We start from the raw sequence: 21526 nt of genomic DNA on the forward strand, positions 1-21526 counted from the left end.
TAAACAGAATGGGTGATTTATTGCTCCTACAATAAAGTACACACAATGTCTGTGTACAATAAAAATATGACTGCAATCAAGAAACTAATATTTATTGAGCACCTATTACATATTGTAAATGTGCATGCCAGAATTTCTTAATTATCAAATCACTATTAGTTTCATAGAATTTCATATTGTTCTCAAAAGGAATATAAAATATTTCTTAGATTTTTGGGCAATTTTATTATTCAGAATCAGAGGGAGCCAAACAAAAGTTTAATTTTACATTTTAGAAAAAAGTCTAAGGCAATACCATCATATGCAAGCAATCCCTCAGATTGGTAATCAGAACTATATAGATTACACGTGCTTTCATTTCACAGTTAGAGCCAGCAGAGGGAGTAAACCTCTTCAAAGAAAAGACTGAAGTATATATGGAGAAATGTAAGACTTCAGATGTAAAGAATGCCTTTGATAAAAAAGAAAATTTGAGTACTGAGACACAGATGTCAAATACAGGGAAGTACTTTAACTGTACTTTTAAAACTCATTAAATGTAAGCGTAAAAGCAAGAGCAACCAATGAGTAAACTGAAGGATGCCATCTTATTGCTTTAAAGAGAACTACAGGACTGAAAAGTATTAACTTTCCCATATGAAAGCCCTGCAGGCTGGGCGCGGTGGCTCGCGCTGGTAATCCCAGCACTTTGGGAGGCCGAGGTGGGAGGATCATCTGAAGTCAGGAGTTCAAAACCAGCCTGACCAACATGGGGAAACTCCATCTCTATTAAAATACAAAATTAGCCAGGCATGGTGGCACATGCCTGTAATCCCAGTTATTTGGGAGGCTGAGGCAGGAGAATTGCTTGAACCCAGGAGGCAGAGGTTGTGGTGAGTCGAGATCACACCATTGCACTCCAGCCTGAACAAGAGTGAAACTCCGTCTCAAAAAAAAAAAAAAAAAAAAAAAGAAAGTTCTGTAAAATGTGTTCTGTAGCAAAATCTGACTGATTGGCATTAACAGGAAGGAATTTCAATAGTCCATGTGCTAATTAGCAAGAGCTACTATCTGATGAGTGCCTGTTTTACTCCAAAGATAAGTCCATATACACCAATCACAGTACATTTCTGCCTGAATTTCTAAGGCTATGAAACTGCTACCTATGAAGAGTATGAAAATTATCTTGGGCTGGGCACAGCGGCTCATGCCTGTAATCCAGCACTTTGGGAGGCCAAGGTGGGCAGACTGCTTGAGCCCAGGAGTTCGAGACCAGCCTGGGCAACACGGCAAAACCCTGCCTCTACTAAAAATACAAAAAATTAGCTGGGTGTGGTGGTGCGTGCCCGTGGTCCCGGCTACTCTGGAGGCTGAGGTGGGAAAATCACCTGAGCCTGTGAAGTCGAGGCTGTAGTGAGCCGTGATCATGCCACTGCACTCCAGCCTGAATTATGGAGTAAGACTGTGTCTCAAAAATAAAAAACAAAAAACAAAAACAACTACCTTAGGAACACAAATTCCTTGTGAATATTACAATAAATTCATTTTTTAATAGAACTACACAGGACTAAGCCTTTCTTTGATTTTCCTCGTGTAGAAGAAAAAATTGAGAGAGAAAAATTTTCTGAATGAAAACCAAGTATTTTTACTCACTTTCATCTCTGGTACATCCACAATATTTTTTCATCTTTGCTCTTCACGGGGTACTTCTTGTACCCTTCTCAGTTGGTATTTTTACCATATTTGGTTCACCTACCAAACAAACTATAAACATAATCTGCATAGTGGAAAATTATTAATAGGAATGTCTGTTTTGCACAGGCCCAAACTCTCTTTTTTGCAGGTTACTATTTTCCCTGTCTTTTGCTTACCTGTGAACCTATAACATGTATAAATAGGAGGTATTTGTTTTTCTTACCTGGGTTAAGAGAAAGAGATACAAGTAGAGAAAGAAATGGGGGTGCCTAGGCTTGAGAATAACTGGATATGGGCTGAGTTCACAGAGAAACCCTGATCAGCACTCCCTCCCAGCCCTATGTGATCCTGTCTCATATGCCACAAGTTCTTTCAAAAGCTCTATTACCTAGTAGCAAAGTGGGCTGGCGTGATCTAGAAGGTGACTCTCAGGACCAACTGGTAGGTTTATTTTTCCATTTTATTATCTGTTTTCTAATTTATTCATTTATGCTTTAAACTTTTCCTGCATCCTAGTTTATACAGGTACATTCTAATTAATTCATCATTATATACTTTAACATGTTTTAATTTTTCATAATGAGTAATATGTAAATACAATCGATGCTTGTTGAAAAGAATTCTTTTTCTTTTGTGCTACTTGGATTGAAGGCTTTTACATTTACAGTCAATCTTTCTTTTCCAGTCATAAAAGCAGTTAGTGCTATGAATTAGCCTCTGTGAATAGCTTTGGTCATATTGTCAGCTTTGATGTAGAGTTCACTGTTGTCATGTGAAGTCACTGTTACACATTAAATAGGCAAGAGAAAAGGGGGATTTTACAGATTGTGAGAAGTTTATAGTGAAATTAGGGTATGGCAAGTTGATAAGCTGAATGGTTGAAATGTCAGTTACCAGGTACCCTTGGGAATAAGTAAAGACCAAGACCCCATGTTGCCTCATGCTCAGTGTACAAAATGTCTGTTCATAATCATTTATGTGCTCATCTACTTGCTGAAGATGATCTAAATATCGGCCATTTATTAGTCTCATCTTTAGTCATCTGTGAACACCATACAGTATAGGGGGTATGTGACTAGATGGACTAAGGGAAAGAGTCCTTGATTGAGATTTTGAAATCTGAGTTTTTGTTCCAGATATACTCTGGGTATTAGTTTTAAATAAATATTTATATCCAGATATACCTCTGGATATTAGTTATAAATAACCTTTGTATATTTATTACATTGCAAAAAAGTAATTTTATATTGTTAGGCCCTAGTTTCTCAACTACAAAATCAAGAAGTCACATTTGATTATTTCTAAAGTCTTTCCAACTCCAGAATCCTATAATTAGAATAAATAAATTCTACATGCTCAGTGACACCATCTGAACATTGCACTGTGTACCAATACATCCAGGTCAGTGATGCTGTTCACAGAAACTTGACATTTACAGAAATCAAACGTTAACCAAGAGGAAAACTGAAAGAACATTAATAATTACTCAATATAATTTGTGGTTCCATAAAGCAAAATTGGAATTCCAGAAGAGCCTGTGAAGAACCTTCAAGAGTTATTTAGCCTGAGTGGCAAAAGGCAAAGCCACATATCACTTATCAATGTAGCTACAGGCTAGAGAACAATCATGTCTGCATGTCATGTAACATGGGAGAGGCTGTTGTCTGTCTCGTGTTCTTTTCAAAATCAAGCATCATTGTTCAAACAGAAATGTGTAGTGATTGTGCTTCATTAGGTAAGCATCCAAATTTATTACAAAATATGCTCAGAGTGGCCATTTCAGAAGACATGTCTGTCTCTGAAATAGAAAATTATATATATATAAAAAGACCACAGCAAAAAGGAATGACATGGGATATAATTTTTCTGTTCCTACCTATTGAAATATATCTCTGGTTTGTGTCTTTAGAAATTACCAAAGAGAAAAAGATGATCTCAAATGACTGAAATTACTTATAGACAGAAGGATATTAACCTCCTACGACATATTAAAAAGTTTGGGAGGGAGAAATTTAAGCTACACATGATACCTCTGGAAATTCCATTCTGTTTCATGCAAATGATCAGTGAAAGTTATAATGATACAAAGTTATGTCAATAATAGACTTTTAAAGAACCAGGTATAAATGGCAGTGTAAATATACAAATCATCTTGGTTTTTTTTAAATATTACTAAACAAATATGATCCTAGGACTAAGGCAGAAATTAGGGGGAAAAAGTCTCATAGCTTCTTTGTTGGTGATTAAGGGACCCTGAAGTAAAAAAAAAAAAAAAAAAAAGAAAAGAAAAAAACCAACAAAAATCAAGAAGCAATGCTCAAGGTAATAAGTGCTTTCATGTTTCCAGTTCTCATATCTGAGGGCACTGGATCAAGCTAAAGGACAAAGAGATAAGGACAATATTGCAAGTTACAAACAAATGGCAGATAAAAGAGCTCTTCTGGGTTCTGATTAAGTGACAGCATTCTACACATTCTTTTGACTTGAGAAAGTCAGACTAAGAGCAGCGGCTAAGTTCCATGTGAAGCCCCGCTAAATAAGCGTATCTGCATGCTTTCACATTCTGGCAGGACAGGATTCCTCCCCTTTCATTGAACAGAGACATGTTCTCTGGGCTCACAGCAATAATGCGCCTCTGCTTCAACTTCCATAAAAAAGCATAAATGTATATGCTGAAAGCACAGAGAAGTTTTGTGCTTTGGGACGAGGTGGCTGGGAGCCAATGTTTACAATCCCCTGGGTGGGGAAGGCAGGCTGAAAGGCTCAGGACGGCAGGCTTTAAAAGTCTTTGCTGTTGCCGCCAGTGACCTTCGCCTCTGTTTTCAAAGCAGCTCTCACGTTAACCCCTTGGATTCTGTGTGCACTGGAGCTGCACAAAGGAAATACCTTTCTTTGAAGGACACCTCTCTCACGCACATCGGTTTCTGATTTCAGTTGGAGCAGCTCAGAAACACTGGATTAAGAAAGAAGCATGTATTCAATCTGCTGTCAGACCCACCGACATGTCAGCGGTATTGGATCTGGGTTTCGGAGTGTGCTCTGTTCTACAAAGTGAAAGTTTCCAGCTTTAGGCAATGGACTCAAGGTTATAAACCAGGGGATTGTGAAACATGAGCATATTTGGTCTCCAGGGGAGAAGGAAGCATCCAATTTATGCAGAAATGCTCTTTTCCCAGCTAGCCAATGAGAGGCGAGGCTACAAGAGTGGGCTTCCTATTGGGATCTCCTGACTAGAAGAATGGTGCTTAAAATTAAAGACAGGCTAAATTGCTAACAGGCCAACTTAAAAAGCAGCTGAAGAGAAAACACCAATTGTAAAAATGAAAAGGGAGTTTTCCCGTTATGAAATCAAAGCTGACCACATTTAGCTTATTATTATATGTTGTTGTTTCACGGGGAAAGAATTAATAATCTTTTATTCTTAATGCTAAGAAGATCCTACAAAATCTTACCATATATGTGTATTTCTTTAATAGTCTTTACTAAGTTACTCAAATGATGATATTCAAGAGTGGTATTATTTAAGGCCTCAAAATGTTTTCAGGACACAAGATTTACTTTGAAAAAACTGGTTTGATATGTCAGGAACCAGATCAAATGATTTACTTTGAAAAAACTGGTTCGATATGTCAGGGACTAGAACAAACGCTTTGGTCTATGAGAAATTTTGTGGATTTAAAGATGTTTGTCATCTAAACATTGATCATCATTGACAGTGTCACCCCTTTATTGAATGGACAGCATATGGAATCCTGGGGTCATGAATTGTGCAATTCTAATATTCAGAGTCTATGAACTCCTAACACATTTCCTGTCTTCAGGAGGATTAAGATTTCTGGAGAAGAAAATGAAAAGCAACATACACCAGAAAGTTTAACCGATTCGCAAAAAAGTCATTAAGTCTTACTAAAATCATCCAATCAAATATGAGACAGGAATGAGAGAGAGAATTTTCTCTTCACATTTGGAGATGAAGCCTGGCCTCTACGTTACCAGGCAGCCATCTATAATGTCATAAAGTACATGTATACTGTAGCTGGAAGTCATCTTAGGAATATTTGAGAGAACTGTTTTTCAGGACTAATAACTGGCTCTTAATAAGTGCTTCGGAAGACAGTTAATAACATTTCAGCTTCTCGAAGAATGCTTAATAGTAATCGTAACTATCGGCCTGGCTTTCATTACAGACCAAACAACCTGTTCCTTGTTATCTATTGTGGAAGTCAATGGTGATTAAGTAAATATATTTTACTCTAATGCAGAAACTGACTAGAAGGAATGTTTTGAGAAGCTCAAAGAAACCCCAGAGCTGCACAACAGAGAAGACATAGCCAAAGAAAAACAGCCGAAGTTTATCAAGGGTCTTCCGTACGCCTGGCACTTCACTAAGGACTTCACACATTTTATGTTACTTAAACATAAAAACTTGTGAGATAGGCACATAATTTTTTACCCATATTTTAGGTAAGATACTGATATTCAAACATGTTAATAACTACAGTAGTCCCACAACTAGCCACTTGTCAGAGATACAATCCAAATCCAGGTCTAACTCCAGAGTCTGCAAGTAACCACTGAGTATGACAACCATGCAGGCAGACAGCCCTCTACCACTGCAGAGAAGCCCCCGGGAAACATATTTCACAGCTCTAACCAATTGGTGTACATTGCAATTACTATTTTATTGGGGACTCCAAGGCATGTCAATCTTTTAAGAAGGAAGCTGTGTTCAGTTGGAGATTTTTCATCGTATTACTGAATTAAAAGTCACATATGACTTCTATCAGAGGTTAAGAAGCTGCAATACTTGGTTTCTGCAATAGATTTACTAACATTTATATATTAATTTCACATTTTAAATGGAATCTAAAAGTAGCAGATGAAATTATGCTATCACAAATTTTCATGTTTTACAAGCCAGTTGGAAAATGTTTTATTCACAGGCTACAGGATCCATATTCTCATCATTCCCAGCCTGGGCCCCTCACTCCTACCCAAAGCTTTTAAGATGTTGTTTCTTATTTGTCTCCATAAATGAATCTTGTCTTTAAAAAAAACTGCTGTGAAATCAAAGAAAATAATTGTTGCCATCTTTTACAGTAATGACATGTCACTTAAAAAGTTTTCAGCTTAGACTCCGTTTTCTGAAGCAGCTTCTATGAACTAATAACCTAACAGCTCTCCATGAACTTTAATTATTGCAGTAGAATTATTAGGCACCACCAGTTACAACTGAACTTCTCCACACACAGTATAAAGTTAAAACTGTACAAATGAAGCCAAAATATGCACAGCTAAAAGGAATGTTACAGGGGGGCCTCTCTTAGCGAACAAAGCAAGCTCAGTTTGGCTCTTTTTCCCTCGCGCTACCACATCCGCACATCGTTAGTTGGAAAATTCCTGATATATGCTGTAATTTTTTGTGCTTTTTTTTTCCCCCAGTACACTTGAGGCTTTAATGTCCAGATGCCATTTTCCCCCTTATCTGTCCCTGTTTGGGGTTCTGCCAGCTATGGTCAACAATTAATACAGCCGAAGAAAAAAATACAGTATGCTCCCTGGCAACTGGTACAGCCTCGCAGGAAATACCAAATAAAAACTTGATTATGTATTGTTTAACCATTTTGTTTGCCTGTAGGCCACCCTGTCGTCGGTGTAATTCAGACGAGCATGCTTCATCTGGACGGTCTGTGCACTGCACCATTGTTCCCAGAGTCTGTCACGCACAATCACTGGCTTCAGCCTGTGGCCCTCTAAATGAAAGGAGCAGATTTGTGGCAGCTTTCCAACCTGCATTCCTTTTAATTAGTCAACTTGTGGCCCAATGTTATAATAGATAAGTAACCTCTTAATATTCATGTAATTAATTTATTTTTTTCTCATTCAGTTATAAGCCTTTGCATGGTGGAAAAAAGGCTTTTTCCTATATGGGCTCTGGCTTATGAAATAAGCATGCTACTATTATAAAGAACATCAGAGACCATGTCTCAATGATTCTCCAGGAGGACAATTCCAGAAACCACAGTATTCCCATAACTATATTTTAAGCATATTATTTTTGCGTTTAAAATAGTAACTGATATCTTCCTTTTGCATGAATTTGATGTATGTAAGATGAATCATCTTGCCAACTTCAACTGGGCTGATAAATTTTAACTAATAACTTAGTTCACTATCAGAGAGACAGAAAGCTTTCACATTTTAGGATCCCTTTTAAAGCAAGGCTGACACGAAAAGTGGCCAGGAGTTCCCAAAGTACTAGGAAGTCCTCTACTCTAGACCTCGATTAAGTCAATAATTAAACTGCTGATGCTGTTAGCTATTAGCTCATGATGAACCTTTAAAAAGATAAGTTGATTTCTATAAATACTAATAATGCCCCTTGGTAACAGGAATCAGAATGGCTTCTAAAAGCTCCATATTTAAGTTCTTTCAGCTATTTAAATTTTTCTACTAAACCAAATTCTCCTCAAAGGCAGTAACATCATTTTTACTTCTTTCATGTCCTCATGGACAATACACATGGCGGGTGAAATACAGATATATCTGTACTACTCTCACATATTCTTAGTAGCACTTCTCATGAGATTTATGAGACATTTACAATGTCACATCAACAATTAATTAATTCATTCATACATATACAAACGTGCCTACTAGGTGACAAGCATTGGATCTCAGTTGCAAAGATGACACACAGATGATGAAGTCATCATATCTGTTCTTAAAAGCTCACAGCTGAGCAGAGGAGGCAGACATGTAACTTACCAATTGCATAAGCTCTGTGCGAGGTAGACGTATATAATTTAAAAGCCTGGATTCAAACCCTGTCTCCTTTTTTATGAGCTACATCACCTTGGCTAAATAGCTTAACCTCTCCATGCCTCTGTTGCCTCACCTGCAAGATGGAGAATCATAGTACCTGCTTAATAGGGCAACTGGAGAATTATATGGATAAGGTACATAAAGTACTCTGCAGGTGCCTGGCTCTATAAACTTTAGCTATCAGCAAATGTTATATACACATCAACTCCACAGGGGTGAGGTGGGGTGCAGGATAGGGGTATCTAGTGTTAGAGGCTTCAGCGAGGAGGGGCAAGGGCATGACTGGTAGAGAGAGCAACATGAGCAAAAGTTGAGGAGTATGAAACTGCATGGACCAGGTAACAGGACCCCAAGTGTTACTTGACAGAGCTAGGACTTTATCCTGAGGAGAAGGGGAGGTACTAAAGGGTTTTATGCAGGGCGTGTATGTCAGATATGCATTATTCTACATTTGCATTCTGGTAACTGTGTAGGATTGAAATTGGAGATGATCCTGAAGGCAGGGATCTCAATGAAAAGGCTGCAATGATCCAGATGCTCTGGGAGGAAGATGTATAAAACCACAGCAGTAGGAGAGGAAAGGCAGGAAGAATAACTTTAAATGAGTCAAATGAAGGAGAAAGAAAGATTAACTGAATCTAGGATAAGTAAGTCCCAGGTTTCTGGCCTGGGTGGCCAGGTAGATGGTGAGGCCATCAGCCTGAATAGGGACCCAGAAGGGAATGACTGGAAGGCTTGCTACTTAGGATGATATTCAGAAAGATATTTGGGTCTGGGGCTCAAGGGAGTGGACCGAGTTGGACATAGATGAGTTCCCTGCCTCCAGGATTACCTCCACAGCGGAGGAGACTGTTGAAGGAGATAGCATGTACAGGCTATGTGCCATAGGGCAGGACCTTTGAGGAAGGCAGAGGTGGGCAATCAGTGGAGAGGAGTGAGAGACATGGAAGGAAAAGCAGGATACCACGATGTCACAGAAGTCAAGGTGGATATTTACAAGAAATAACGAATAGAGAAGCATACATGTACCTGAAGATGCCAAACAAGGTGAGGTCTTTAGAATATCCACTGCGGTAACATGATGGCAGCAGAAGGCTGCCTGCACAAAATTGAAGGGTTAATGACATCCAGAGTGAAGTCCTTAGTTACAGAAGAAAAGAGGCAGACGACAGAGCCAACTGAAGCTGCTCTCTCTGCCTACCATGCCTTTCCCACTTGCCTCTAACTCTGCCCAGAACCTCTGGCCCCTTTAAGGCTTCTTTGGAAAACAGTGGGTACAGACTGTGCTTGAAGGCATGGGGGCAGCAGAGACACGATGGAACCAGGATCTGGAGAGGATCAAAGTGGATGGGATCAAGCGCCCAGGTAGTGAGATTAGAAGAGCACTGACTCCAAGGCTACAGACTCAGAAGTGAAGATGAGCACAGAAAAATATAGATTAATTTGCAAGTATATGTTGTAGAGATGCACTGATGGAATTCACATTCAAAGGTTTATTCACTTGATTAAAATACAAACTTAATATTATCATTAACAGGGGCAATCTCTGGTTTGTGAAGTCTAAAGCTTACACACTTTTTTTTTTTTTTTCGAGACGGAGTCTCGCTCTGTCGCCCAGGCTGGAGTGTAGTGGTGCGATCTCCACTCACTGCAAGCTCCGCCTCCCGGGTTCAGGCCATTCTCCTGCCTCAGCCTCCCGAGTAGCTGGGACTACAGGCGCCTGCAACCACACCCGGCTAATTTTTTGTATTTTTAGTAGAGACAGGATTTCACCGTGTTAGCCAGGACGGTCTCGATCTCCTAACCTCGTGATCCGCCCGCCTGTGCCTCCCAAAGTGCTGGGATTACAGGTGTGAGCCACCGCGCCCAGCCAAAAAAAATATGGAATGCTTCACGAATTTGCGTGTCATCCTTGCGCAGGGGCCATGCTAATCTTCTCTGTATCGTTCCAATTTTAGTACATGTGCTGCCGAAGCGAGCACCTCACACACTTTTAAAAAGCTGACAAATACCACAAAATGCAGAAATAAAATCACAATATTTTGATTAATAAACGGACACCTCCACTAGGAAACTCACTTGCCCTGTGTTATTTTTGAGCACATACTCGTTGACTGTCTTTCATCTGACAGCAATTTTTGAAATATTTTCTACAGGAAGATAACATGGTTGATCAAAGATTATTTTTATCAACAGCTGTGATGCAGAAAACATGTCACTTCACATGTGATCACTGTTGGTGGTAGTGCTACAGGTTTTAGCCATAATCAAATAGAATATTGATAAAATCTATTTTGGCTGATTCTTATAAGGCTGATTCTTTCCTTATAGAAGAAAAATTGCATGGTTATTTCTATCATTAAATATGTTGCATTATCAAGTATATTCTTTTTTTTTCTTTTTTTGAGACAGAGTCTTACTCTGTCGCCCAGGCTGGAGTGCAGTGGCGTGATCTCGGCTCACTTCAACCTCTGCCTCCTGGGTTCAAGTGATTGTCCTGTCTTAGCCTCCCGAGTAGCTGGGATTACAGGTGTGCACCACCATGCCCAGCTAATTTTTGTATTTTTGGTAAAGACAGGATTTCGCCATGTTGGCCAGCCTGGTCTTGAACTCCTGACCTCAGATGATCCACCTGCCTCGGCCCCCTAATGTGCTGGGATTACAGGCATGAGCTACCATGGTCAGCCTCAAATATATTTTCTTATTATGAAAAAACTTCCATCTTAACTAGGCATTGATGAGAATAGAAACATTTGCTTTCAAGGTACATGTCTGTTGCCTTGAAGAATTCTCCTCAGACTAGCCTTTGGCTCAGTATGTTTCAAACCTTGTTTCTCCTCCACTACCCACAGACTTTGGTGCCAGAGACCACAGGACATGGTCATATTGTGAAATGACCTCTGAATCCCAGGTAAGTCAGCACAGTGCTGGTGGAAGTGAATTCCTGGAGGCCATTTCTACACTGGGGTAGCCAGGCATAACTATGTTAGGGGGTTTCTCAATCTGGGCACTTTTGGCATTTGGAGCCGGGCAATTCTCTACTGCAGGGGGCTGTCCTGTGTATTGTAGGATGTTTAATGGTATCCCTAGGCTTCCATCGACTGGATGCCAGTAGCAACATCCCTCTCCCCCATATTGTAACAACCCAAAATGTCTCCAGGCATCGATGAGTGTCCCCTGGGGGATAAAATCATCCCTAATCGAGAACCACTGATATATATGTAACCAGTGAACCCCATATAGAGCTTATAAAACCCAAATGAACTCAACATCCCCTTAGCCAGATCTCAAAAACGCCCATGGTCACTCCATTGCCACCTGACACGAGAACTGTGATGGGTGAGGTGGAAGGTTAATCAGCTGCATTTAAAATAGCTCACCTCCACAATTAAAAAAAAAAACACCAGATGACCATATTGCTAGAGCCTCTCCCATAACCTTGGTATGTGATGGGAGCTGAAAGTGAGGAGCTCTGAAGCTTAAAACTCATTAGACACAGATAAATCCACTTCTGATCATAATTTTAGTCATAAGCAATGACATATTTTTAAAAATTCTCTTTTTATACTGCATAACTAATGATATGACATGTTTCATACACATACTGCAAATCTCAAGATAGGTAAAAATACATTTCAAATGACCTCATTAATCATTATAATATGACCTATGGTTAAGTATTCAAAGCAGAAAACAAGTATTCTCAATTCTCTAGATAAACATCACATGTTTTATGACATGAATGTGTTATATAAAAGAATATCTGTGTGTTATGTATGCAAGCAACTAAAATTTTAACATTTCATTTATCTGGTAAGATGAATGAAGACTTAGATGTAACTAGATTTCCTGGATTACTTACATTTCTCTTTGTAAGCTCTGCAAGTGTATTATTTTAATCACCTGAATTTTTTCTTGCTTGTGTCTTATTATCAATTGCCTTTTTCCTGCTGTTATGATCCCTATGTTTATCAGCCTAACTCCTTTTCTAGTTTCTGCTTCTAATATGGACCTATTACACTTCAAAATGAATTCAAACACATTTACCAGGTCCCCCACAGAGGGGCCTCAGACTACCTCCCTGATCTCAGCCCTGACCTCTCTCCTTCCTACTTACTCTGCCTCAGCTGCACTGACCTTCTTGCTTTCCTTGGACAGACCAAACTCCCTCCTACCTTGGGGCCTCTGAATTCACTGCTCCCTGTGACTAGAATGCTCTCCTGAATCTTAGCATGCTCTGTCCCTCATCTCCTGCGCAAAAGACCTTCTTTGACCACCCTCCCCCTCTAAAATAGATTCCCGGTGTATCGCACTCTATTGCACTGCTGGGCCCCAGAGATTTTATCTAATATATTAATTTGTTTATCATACACCTTCCTGACAAGAATGAGGGGAGATTTTATATATATCATTAATTTCTACACTCTCAGCTCAGTGCCTGGCCAGCAGAAACTATAGCAAAACTTGAAGAAATTTTAAATAAGAGTATGGATCTAAATAAGAACTCAAGAGGTAGACATAAGGCTTTAATGATGTGATAGCTACTTGGGTGCTCAGAGCCCTCCTCTCTCTTTTGTTCTTCTGTATTTCTAATTCTATTCCCTTGCTTCTTTACTTCTCTTTACCCCCACAGGCAACCACTATCCTAAGTCTCATGTTTTTCATTTCCTTCCTTAAAAAATGTTAATCTATAAATATACCTAAATGATATTTAGATTTGCTTTATACATATTCCATATGCTTTATAACTTTCTTCATTTTTGTTTTATTCCCCTCAATATTGTTGCTAATATTCATCCATGTTATTGCCTGTAGCTATAGCTCATTCATTTTTAAATTTTCACTGCTGTATAATTCTATTGTGGGAATATACCAGTGTCAATTTAATCATTCCTTTGTATATGAACATTTGGGTTGTTTGGAGTGTTGGTATTACAAACAATGCTGCAGAGTATTCCTGAATATGACTCTTGGTACACATGTGCAGGAATTTCTCTAAGGTATGTAACTTAAGGCATGGAATTGCAGGGTTTCATGGTATAAGCATGTTAAACTGTATAGTTAATACCAAATTATTTTCTAAAGTAGAGTATCATTTTATGTTCCCTTCAACAGAGGATCAGTTTTAGGTGTTTCTTGAAAAAGCAAAGACTTGGTTTTAGAGAAATATTTTAAAAATCTAATCTAACATTCTTTGCCATCGAACTGGTGAGTTTTGTCCATTTACATTTACTGTGATTAAGAATCTGTTTGGACATTTTTACCAATCTATGTACTCGACATTCTTTCTTGCATCTCGGGCATTCCTTTTGAGATTATTTTCTTTCTTTTTGAAGTACATCCTTTAGAAAATTCTTGGTAGTGGTAAACTCTCTTGGTTTTTGCTTCTATGAAAATTTCTTTACCTCATTAGTATACTGTGTACTTAGAATTCCATATATACACAAAATAGTAACAAAATATCCAGAATATCCAAAGTATTTTTACTACGATGTCCTTCAGGCACCAAGAGAGGAAGCATATAACAAGTAGTTGTTCACCAAGTAACCAACCTTCTCCTACGTTTTGGGTCCATGCTAAGGCATGCTTAGCAAACACAAATCATTGTTCCTGGTCTCAAAGAGCTTTGAGCAGCATTAAAAAAACTTGGAAATCACATGAAACATAAGTAGAGAGTGAAAGGTTTCATGTAAAGGATGAATTGGGTGGCTTAAGAAGTGCTGTGGGCATTCAGAGCAGGAAGCATCCAAAGAAAGGTGGATCCCAGTCAGGTCATGTTGCAGAAGCTCCTGAATTATGTTTCTACACAACACTACTTATGTGGCCAAACCACACCTTTACCTTGAATCTGAAAAAAGCCAGGGTACGTTTTCTTTGGAGATGGTACTGTGGCTTAACTGAATCCTGAATTGGGCACTAGATAGATAAGAGCAATATTAAGACAAATGTTCTTAAAGACTAAATTAGAGAATAAGCAATTGTATGAAATGCTAAATACAAATTTTCCAGAATTGCAGGTTGAATGTGCTACTCAGTTATTAGTCTAGGTACCAACTCCTTTTCTGAATGGGGGGCATTCCTGCATGGCTTTGTAAAACAAAACAAGACAGTGCAGGTTATACAAGGGCTGGGCTGAAAGCCTCAGGAATTTCTTTTAACTTTCTTGAAAGGTTAATAGCTGAAAGAGTTCTTATATGACACATCTTAAGCAGACTATGTGAAAGAAGTGTATGTTATCTGTGACATTAATTCCTAATCCATAGTACAATGAGTCACTTATTCACTGGAGAATAATCTAACCTATTTGGGAAATGAACCTTTCTGAATATTAACTACCACCTATTCCCAAGAGGAAGTGATCGGTGGAATACAAAATGGCTCAGTACAGAAATAACATTAAAATGCTCATTTTGGCCAGCGTGGTGGCTCACACCTGTAATCCCAGAACTTTGGGAGGCCAAAGTGGGAGGATGGCCTTGAGCCCAGGAGGCTGAGACTGCACAGTGAGCTGTGTTTGTGCCACTGCATTCCAGCTTGGACAAAACAGTGAGACCCTGTCTTTTTAAAAAAGCTAATTTTGACTACAGTAGGGAAAGAAGTTTACTTTCATAATTAATGAGATGTTACTTTCCAGTCATCTGCCTTCCACTCTATAGAGATTAAATACACAAAACGTCCTTCGTGAAAAACAATTTTCTTGTCTTTGTAGAATTTGTCCTGTGGGTGGTAAAGAAGAAAAGCACAACCATGAAGGTCTGTGCTCCAGGGCCACAACTCAATTTTTCTGTGCCATCCTCAACTACTTGCCTAGTGGTTGAAAGTAAGCAAGGAACAAAGACTGAAGAAACACCACTGGATTTCTGGGACTCTGAGATCTCACACTGAGATATGGTGCCTGAAAGCAAAGCAATTAATACTGCCTATACAGTCCATTCACAATAACACACTGATTCATTCTTAGATTCTCAGTGAAAATTCTGCAACTGTCTGGATTTGTGCATTCAGTTTCCTGTATTCGAAGAATAGATACGTGTGTAGCCTTGGAAAAAATATATTTTATTTTTCCCCAGACTTCAACATTGTTTAAATAATTGATAATGGAAAGATTTCTTCAACATAATCATTTCAGGAATACCAGAAACACTCTCTCTTTTGAGAAATAATAATGAAAGAAGAGAGAATGGTCTCCCTAAGATGTTAGTAATCTAAACTTTAGTAAAAGTGATTTCTAAGTAACTGATTAACAGTAATAAAATGGTTTCATTGGTTTATATTCATTTCTTTACCTGTCTTCATATTCAGGTTCAAAGATGAGTATTACTATTACATAATTTAATTATAGGACTTCACTTTTTCATGTATTAACTCATTTAATTCCCACAACAATCCTATTAAGATAGGTACTGTCATTTTCTCTATTTTAGCAGAGAAGAAACCCAGGATACAGAGAGGCTAAAGAACTTATTTAAGGTCACACAGCTTGTTAAGTTGCAAAATAACTGTGTATAAAAGATCTGGTTCCAGAATACGTCCCTTTAACCATGTACTGTGGTATTATACTGTGTATAAATAGCCGTTATACTGCTTTTTGAAGGAAGCAATGTTTTTCAAAAAAAATTATCTCTTTGCCTATATTTGAAAATGGTAGGAGAGAAAAAGTAATATTCCAGGAACACTTGAATCAATTCAAGACTTCAAAAACAATGTTGCCAAGAAGGAAGTGAGAAACAAGGGAAGAAATTCTAAAACAACATCAATGGAGTCACTGTTTAAAGAAAAGAAAGGACTTATTCTCTTGGAAGGGTGTGAACTATTTATTCACAAATACCTGATGAGATATAGAAAACGTGCGTGCATGCGCACACACACACACTCACAGTCTCTTTCTCTCTCACAAGATAAATAAATGTAGTATTAGAAAGAATGCTAGGTATATAATGTTTTAAATTCTGCTGTCTTCCCAGACTCTTCCAACTTAACAATGTCTGGCCTCAAGAACATGACATTATTCTCTTAAGAGAAACAGCCATTATCAAGTGTATGATATTATGGGCAGCAGATGAGCAGATGGAGGAAGACACACAGTGGTGATGATGAAATTTTTAGGCATATTTAGTTGTTTAAAAAATCCTCAAACTGAACAGACTCTTACTGGATTATATCCAATATCTAATTTCTAAACTTGTTATTCTTTAGGAATAGTGAGGGAAGAAGGGTGAATGAAGGTAATTAGCCCCAAGGAGAGAAAAATCGAAAAAGGGCTGAAAAAAAATTTGACGCTTTTCTTTACTAATTTACAACTTTCTTTGAAACCCCAGTTTGATTATCTGACTTTTGAAATTGAGAAACTAATCTGTGTTACCATTTTTGAGAAATGAATGGATGAGGTGAACCAAGAATGGAGAATGGAGATAAACCAAGACCACACAAATTTGACTATAATGAGTATATATTACTTTTATAATAGACATAAACAGCTTCAAAGTGCATCATCATTACCAATTGCTATTTGGTGAGCATAATCTACGTGATGCCCGTTTCTTCCCTCAAGGTGCTTGTTGTCTAAGGAAAAGAGTAAATTATGGTATTTTGTGGCTGTTTACATTACATAACCCTCATTAGGGTTTAGTCATATAACGACCACAAGTGAGGTATACAATTTGCCAACTTTAGCAAAATCTGGATTATGTGGAGGAAAAAGGAGAAACAGAAAGATAGGTGGCTAATTAATTAGAACATAACCATGTCACTGGCACTTTAGGCCCAATAAAGTAAAACATCTATCATTTAAGTCCTGATAAAAAGAAATATATTTTTTAAAAGGCTCTGTTTGTAAAAGAAAAAAAAAGTCATTTCATGATAGATTCATCTGAATTACAATTGGGATAAACATTAAACCACTAGAAAATTTCTGATTTATACAACTACTAGTGAGATGTCGTATAGAGATTCTTCATTATACAATTTGTTCCGTTTTGAATGAAAATGTTAATCATACCAGGAGAAATTACTATACATATTCAATACCACTGCCAGTAAAAATAGTAGTGATTACATCAGTAGTGGCTACTATGTTCTGAGCATGTGTCAGGACACATCCACAACAGTACAGTATGAAGGCAATTATGACCAGAGACACTTATTCGATTTAAATAAATATATTTTTATTTCTTATTTATCTCATAAAGTAAATTTCATATCAGATTTTGACATGAACATGTTTTCCCCGGATCTACATTTAACAGCCTCCAGTTTCTGTCCCATCTCATTCTTGCTCTCACGTAGCCCCTCGTCACACATCTTTCTTAAAACAGCCTCCACGCTGGTTTCCCTGCCATCAATTTCTTAATTCACACCAAATCCTCCCTACCAATCCACTCATCACATTGTAGTAGACTGTTTTTTTTTAGGGTAAAAAAGGTTTTAAAGCACTCTGCTCAACAACCCACATACTTCTTGCTGCTTTGCCGTTGTGTGTGTGAACATGAGCTGATGTTTCTCAACCCCATACCTAGAACACACCTTTCCCTGTGCTTTGCCAGGCAAACTCCTCCTCACTTGTAAGCCTGCCTCAAAAATTAGCTCCCCTGAGAAGCCTTCCCTGACTCTCCTAGATCTAACAATGCTTGTCTCCTAGATTCATCAGGGTTTATCTGGCTAGGTAAGAGTTGTAGAGGCAACTTCAGATTTACATATACATATATGTAACTAAAAGAACATACACATTATACATATATGTATTTTATTTATGCATCCAAATACTGAATATTACTTTTAATCATATGAATATATTAATAACAAACATACTATTTAAGTAATATAAATTACATAAATAATATTAATGAAATTCACATCTTTTTAAAAGTTCTTAGTTTAACATAATTTTTCTTATTGCCTCACTGTTTTTAAAAGCAATCCTTAGCTTCCTGAATTTGCATGAGAAGAATGTTACCTGCTGATTGCTGGTAGATGGCTCATACTCAAAAAGTGTTTGCTGATTGCTATTATTAAGGAATCTAAGGAATCATAGTCCTGGTGGGTGTGGTAAGCAATCATTCTTAGTCTAATCAACATTTCCATGAAACTCTAAAGCTTTCTGCTTTCAACATATGTGGAGCACGTAAGGAAAAATGCACTGTGCTTTATAAAACATTTTATTAGAGATTGGTGAATATATCAGTGCGCCTCTGAAAGAAACCAACAGCAGATGTTCCTACCTATACAGTGGCCCTGCTGCCTTGGTGGGGGTGTATCTCTAGATTAATGAAGGGCCTGTACATTCGTTGTTCACCCAACAGCCATCCCCTGCTTTCCTGGCTAGCATAACCTGATTTTCTTTTGGGTAGCAATATGCTTATCTACAGACTGATTGGTCGATGGGTAGGTACGGGATTCAATTATGAGTGATGAAACCTAAAGTGGCAGTTTGAAAAGAGCTTTTGGAAAAGATTGTCTTCCCTGATTAAAGAGACAATAAAACCCTTTTTGGCCCCTGCTTCCTCACCTACTGCTTAGAATACTGTTGTATGTGATATAATGCTTTTGAAGTTGTGGCAGCCATCTTGAGGCCCTGAGGGATGACACACTCAACTAACCAAAGAAGAAGGAATGGTATTTTCCCAACATTTGGTTATCGGAACCAAGATGATACCATCAAGCAACAGCACCAATTGCAGAATTACCTATGTCCAGACTTCTTATATCAGATTTAAACGTTATTATTATTCAAGACACTTTGATTGGATATTTTGTACTTGTAACTAAATATATGATGCTACAAATGGGTCCAGAAAAAAATCTGAAGATTCTAGCTTTGGTGATTACCAGTAATGAAGTTAAACAAAGGAGACCAAAGCAGAATTGCCTAGGAAAGGAGAAGCTGATGAGTGATCTTTTTGTTATGATCTGTTTCTATTGCCATGGAACACCAGATGGAGAGGTGGGGAAAAGCAGAGATGAGGGCTGATACTCAGAGGAGACTGGGGCAGACGGATGACTTGGACACCTCTGCACGGAGATGAAAGTTACAGCCATGGACCTGAGTCAGACACAGAAAGGGCTGAAGTCAGAACATGCTGGATGCTTTATTAGAGGACAGGAAGAGCAGAAAGCGCCAGCAAAGGCAATGGCCAGAGGCACTCAGGAGAGACAAAGCAGTGAGCTCTCTCACATTCAGTTAAGGAGTGCAGGAGTGGGAGCTGAAACCCTTTTGGAGAACAATTTGGCATTATCAAATTTTTGAATGTGCATTCTTTGTCCTTTGTCCTGGTAGTACCATTTCTTAAATAATTATCCTAAAAGAAATTAGTATTTCAGTGAAAAAAACATAAGCCCAAAGATGTTCACTGCAGCCAAAAAATGAGAAACCACCCAAGTGTTCAGCCTGGGAGACTGAGTAAAAATATTATGTAAATTTACACAGTGAAAGTAAGAAAAAGAATAACAGGCTAATAGATGTTAGATATGGACAAAATGCCTAGGATAAACAAATGGAAACAAGTAAACAAGAAATCCCAAACAAACAGAAAACCTGTATGTATACTATTATAGGCACATCCACATCCACCCTCATGCACACCCATACTGAGGGTTGTATACAAGTAGAAAAAAATATAAAAGTTCATTTAACAAACTGTTAATAGTGGCTTTTTTTCTGGAAGGAAGGATCATTGAGGATTTTCCCTTTTCATTTTTTTACCTACCTGGAATGGTCAAATTTTTTTTTTTTTTTTTTTTTTTTTTTTTTTTTTTAAGATAGAGTGTCTATCTGTCACCCAGGCTGGAGTGCAGTGGCGTGATCTCTCAGCTCACTGCAACCTCTACCTCCTGGGCTCAAGCGATCTTCCCACCTCAGCCTCCCAAGTAGCTGGGACTACAGGCACATACCACCATGCCTGGCTAATTTTTTTATTTTTTGTAGAGACAAGGTTTTATCATGTTGCCCAGGTTGGTCTCAAACTCCTGGGTGCAAGCAATCTGCCCGCCTCAGCCTCCCAAAGTGGTGGAATTACATGCGTTAACCACCACACTGGTGGAATGTTCAAATTTTAAAATAATTTTAGCAATGAACAAAGAATGCAGATAAAAAAACTGAAGAAAGAACCGTGACACTTTGGGAGGCTGAGGCGGGCAGATCACAAGGTCAGGAGATCGAGACCATCTTGGCTAACACGGTGAACCCTCGTCTCTACTAAAAATACAAAAAATTAGCCTCCTACTCAGGAGGCTGAGGCAGGAGAATGCTGTGAACCCGGGAGGCAGAGCTTGCAGTGAGCCGAGAGAGCGCCACTGCAGTCTGGCCTGGGCGAAAGAGCAAGACTCCGTCCCCCCCAAAAAAAAGAACCATGAGAGTTTAAGGGAGCGGGGATTCGCATATACAAATGCTACAAAGGGAATGTGGAAGAACCTGCAAAAAATGCCACTGGATTTGGTGAACTCTATCTTATAAATGGGGCTATTTCTCTCTAAAAAATTGTCTACTAAGACCAAATTTCTAAAAACAAAATTACCGAGTAAATGCATGTGAATTAAAAATAAAGCAATTGATGAATATCTTATTTTTCTAAAATATTATGGGGCTAACAATACTTGAGAACTACAATCGACTATTGAAAAAATTTGATGCCTTTAAAAACAGGAGTACAAAAATTACAAATGATAAAGAAGCTGATGGAAAATACAAATTGTACTGTGCATATAGTAGCAACAACATGACCTTTAAATGCAGTTTTTCAGCCCCACATCCTAAAACCAAGAAGTCGTTATAGAAATAAAGATAGAACAATAAATACAAAGAAAAGATAAAGACAAGATTTTATTTCAACTTGTGTAAAATTGCTGAGGTCACTCTTGAAAGCTTTTCTTACTTTAAATGGACTATTCAATCTTGTCAAAATCTTAAATATTGTGCTACATTTTTAACATCTACTTGCCAATAAAAGGCATGACAGTGGACAGTTTGGGTATAAGAACATGTGAGTTTCTCTCTTCTTTAGACATTAATCGTATGTATGTATGTATGTATGTA

General features: G+C 38.2%; 1 protein-coding gene and 1 non-coding gene across 7 annotated transcripts in view; both read right to left on the minus strand.

Moving 5' to 3' along the window:
* The window catches only part of CDK6 (cyclin dependent kinase 6), a 231775-nt gene that overhangs the window by 86459 nt on the left and 123790 nt on the right, over window positions 1-21526 (minus strand). The gene's annotated exons all lie outside the window — the stretch shown is intronic.
* LOC112209974 (U6 spliceosomal RNA) lies at window positions 10375-10481 on the minus strand. Its single transcript, XR_002944944.3, has one exon. It is a non-coding gene; the product is annotated as a U6 spliceosomal RNA (small nuclear RNA).

Source organism: Pan troglodytes, chromosome 6 (genome assembly GCF_028858775.2).
Source record: "Pan troglodytes isolate AG18354 chromosome 6, NHGRI_mPanTro3-v2.0_pri, whole genome shotgun sequence".
NCBI lineage: Eukaryota > Metazoa > Chordata > Mammalia > Primates > Hominidae > Pan > Pan troglodytes.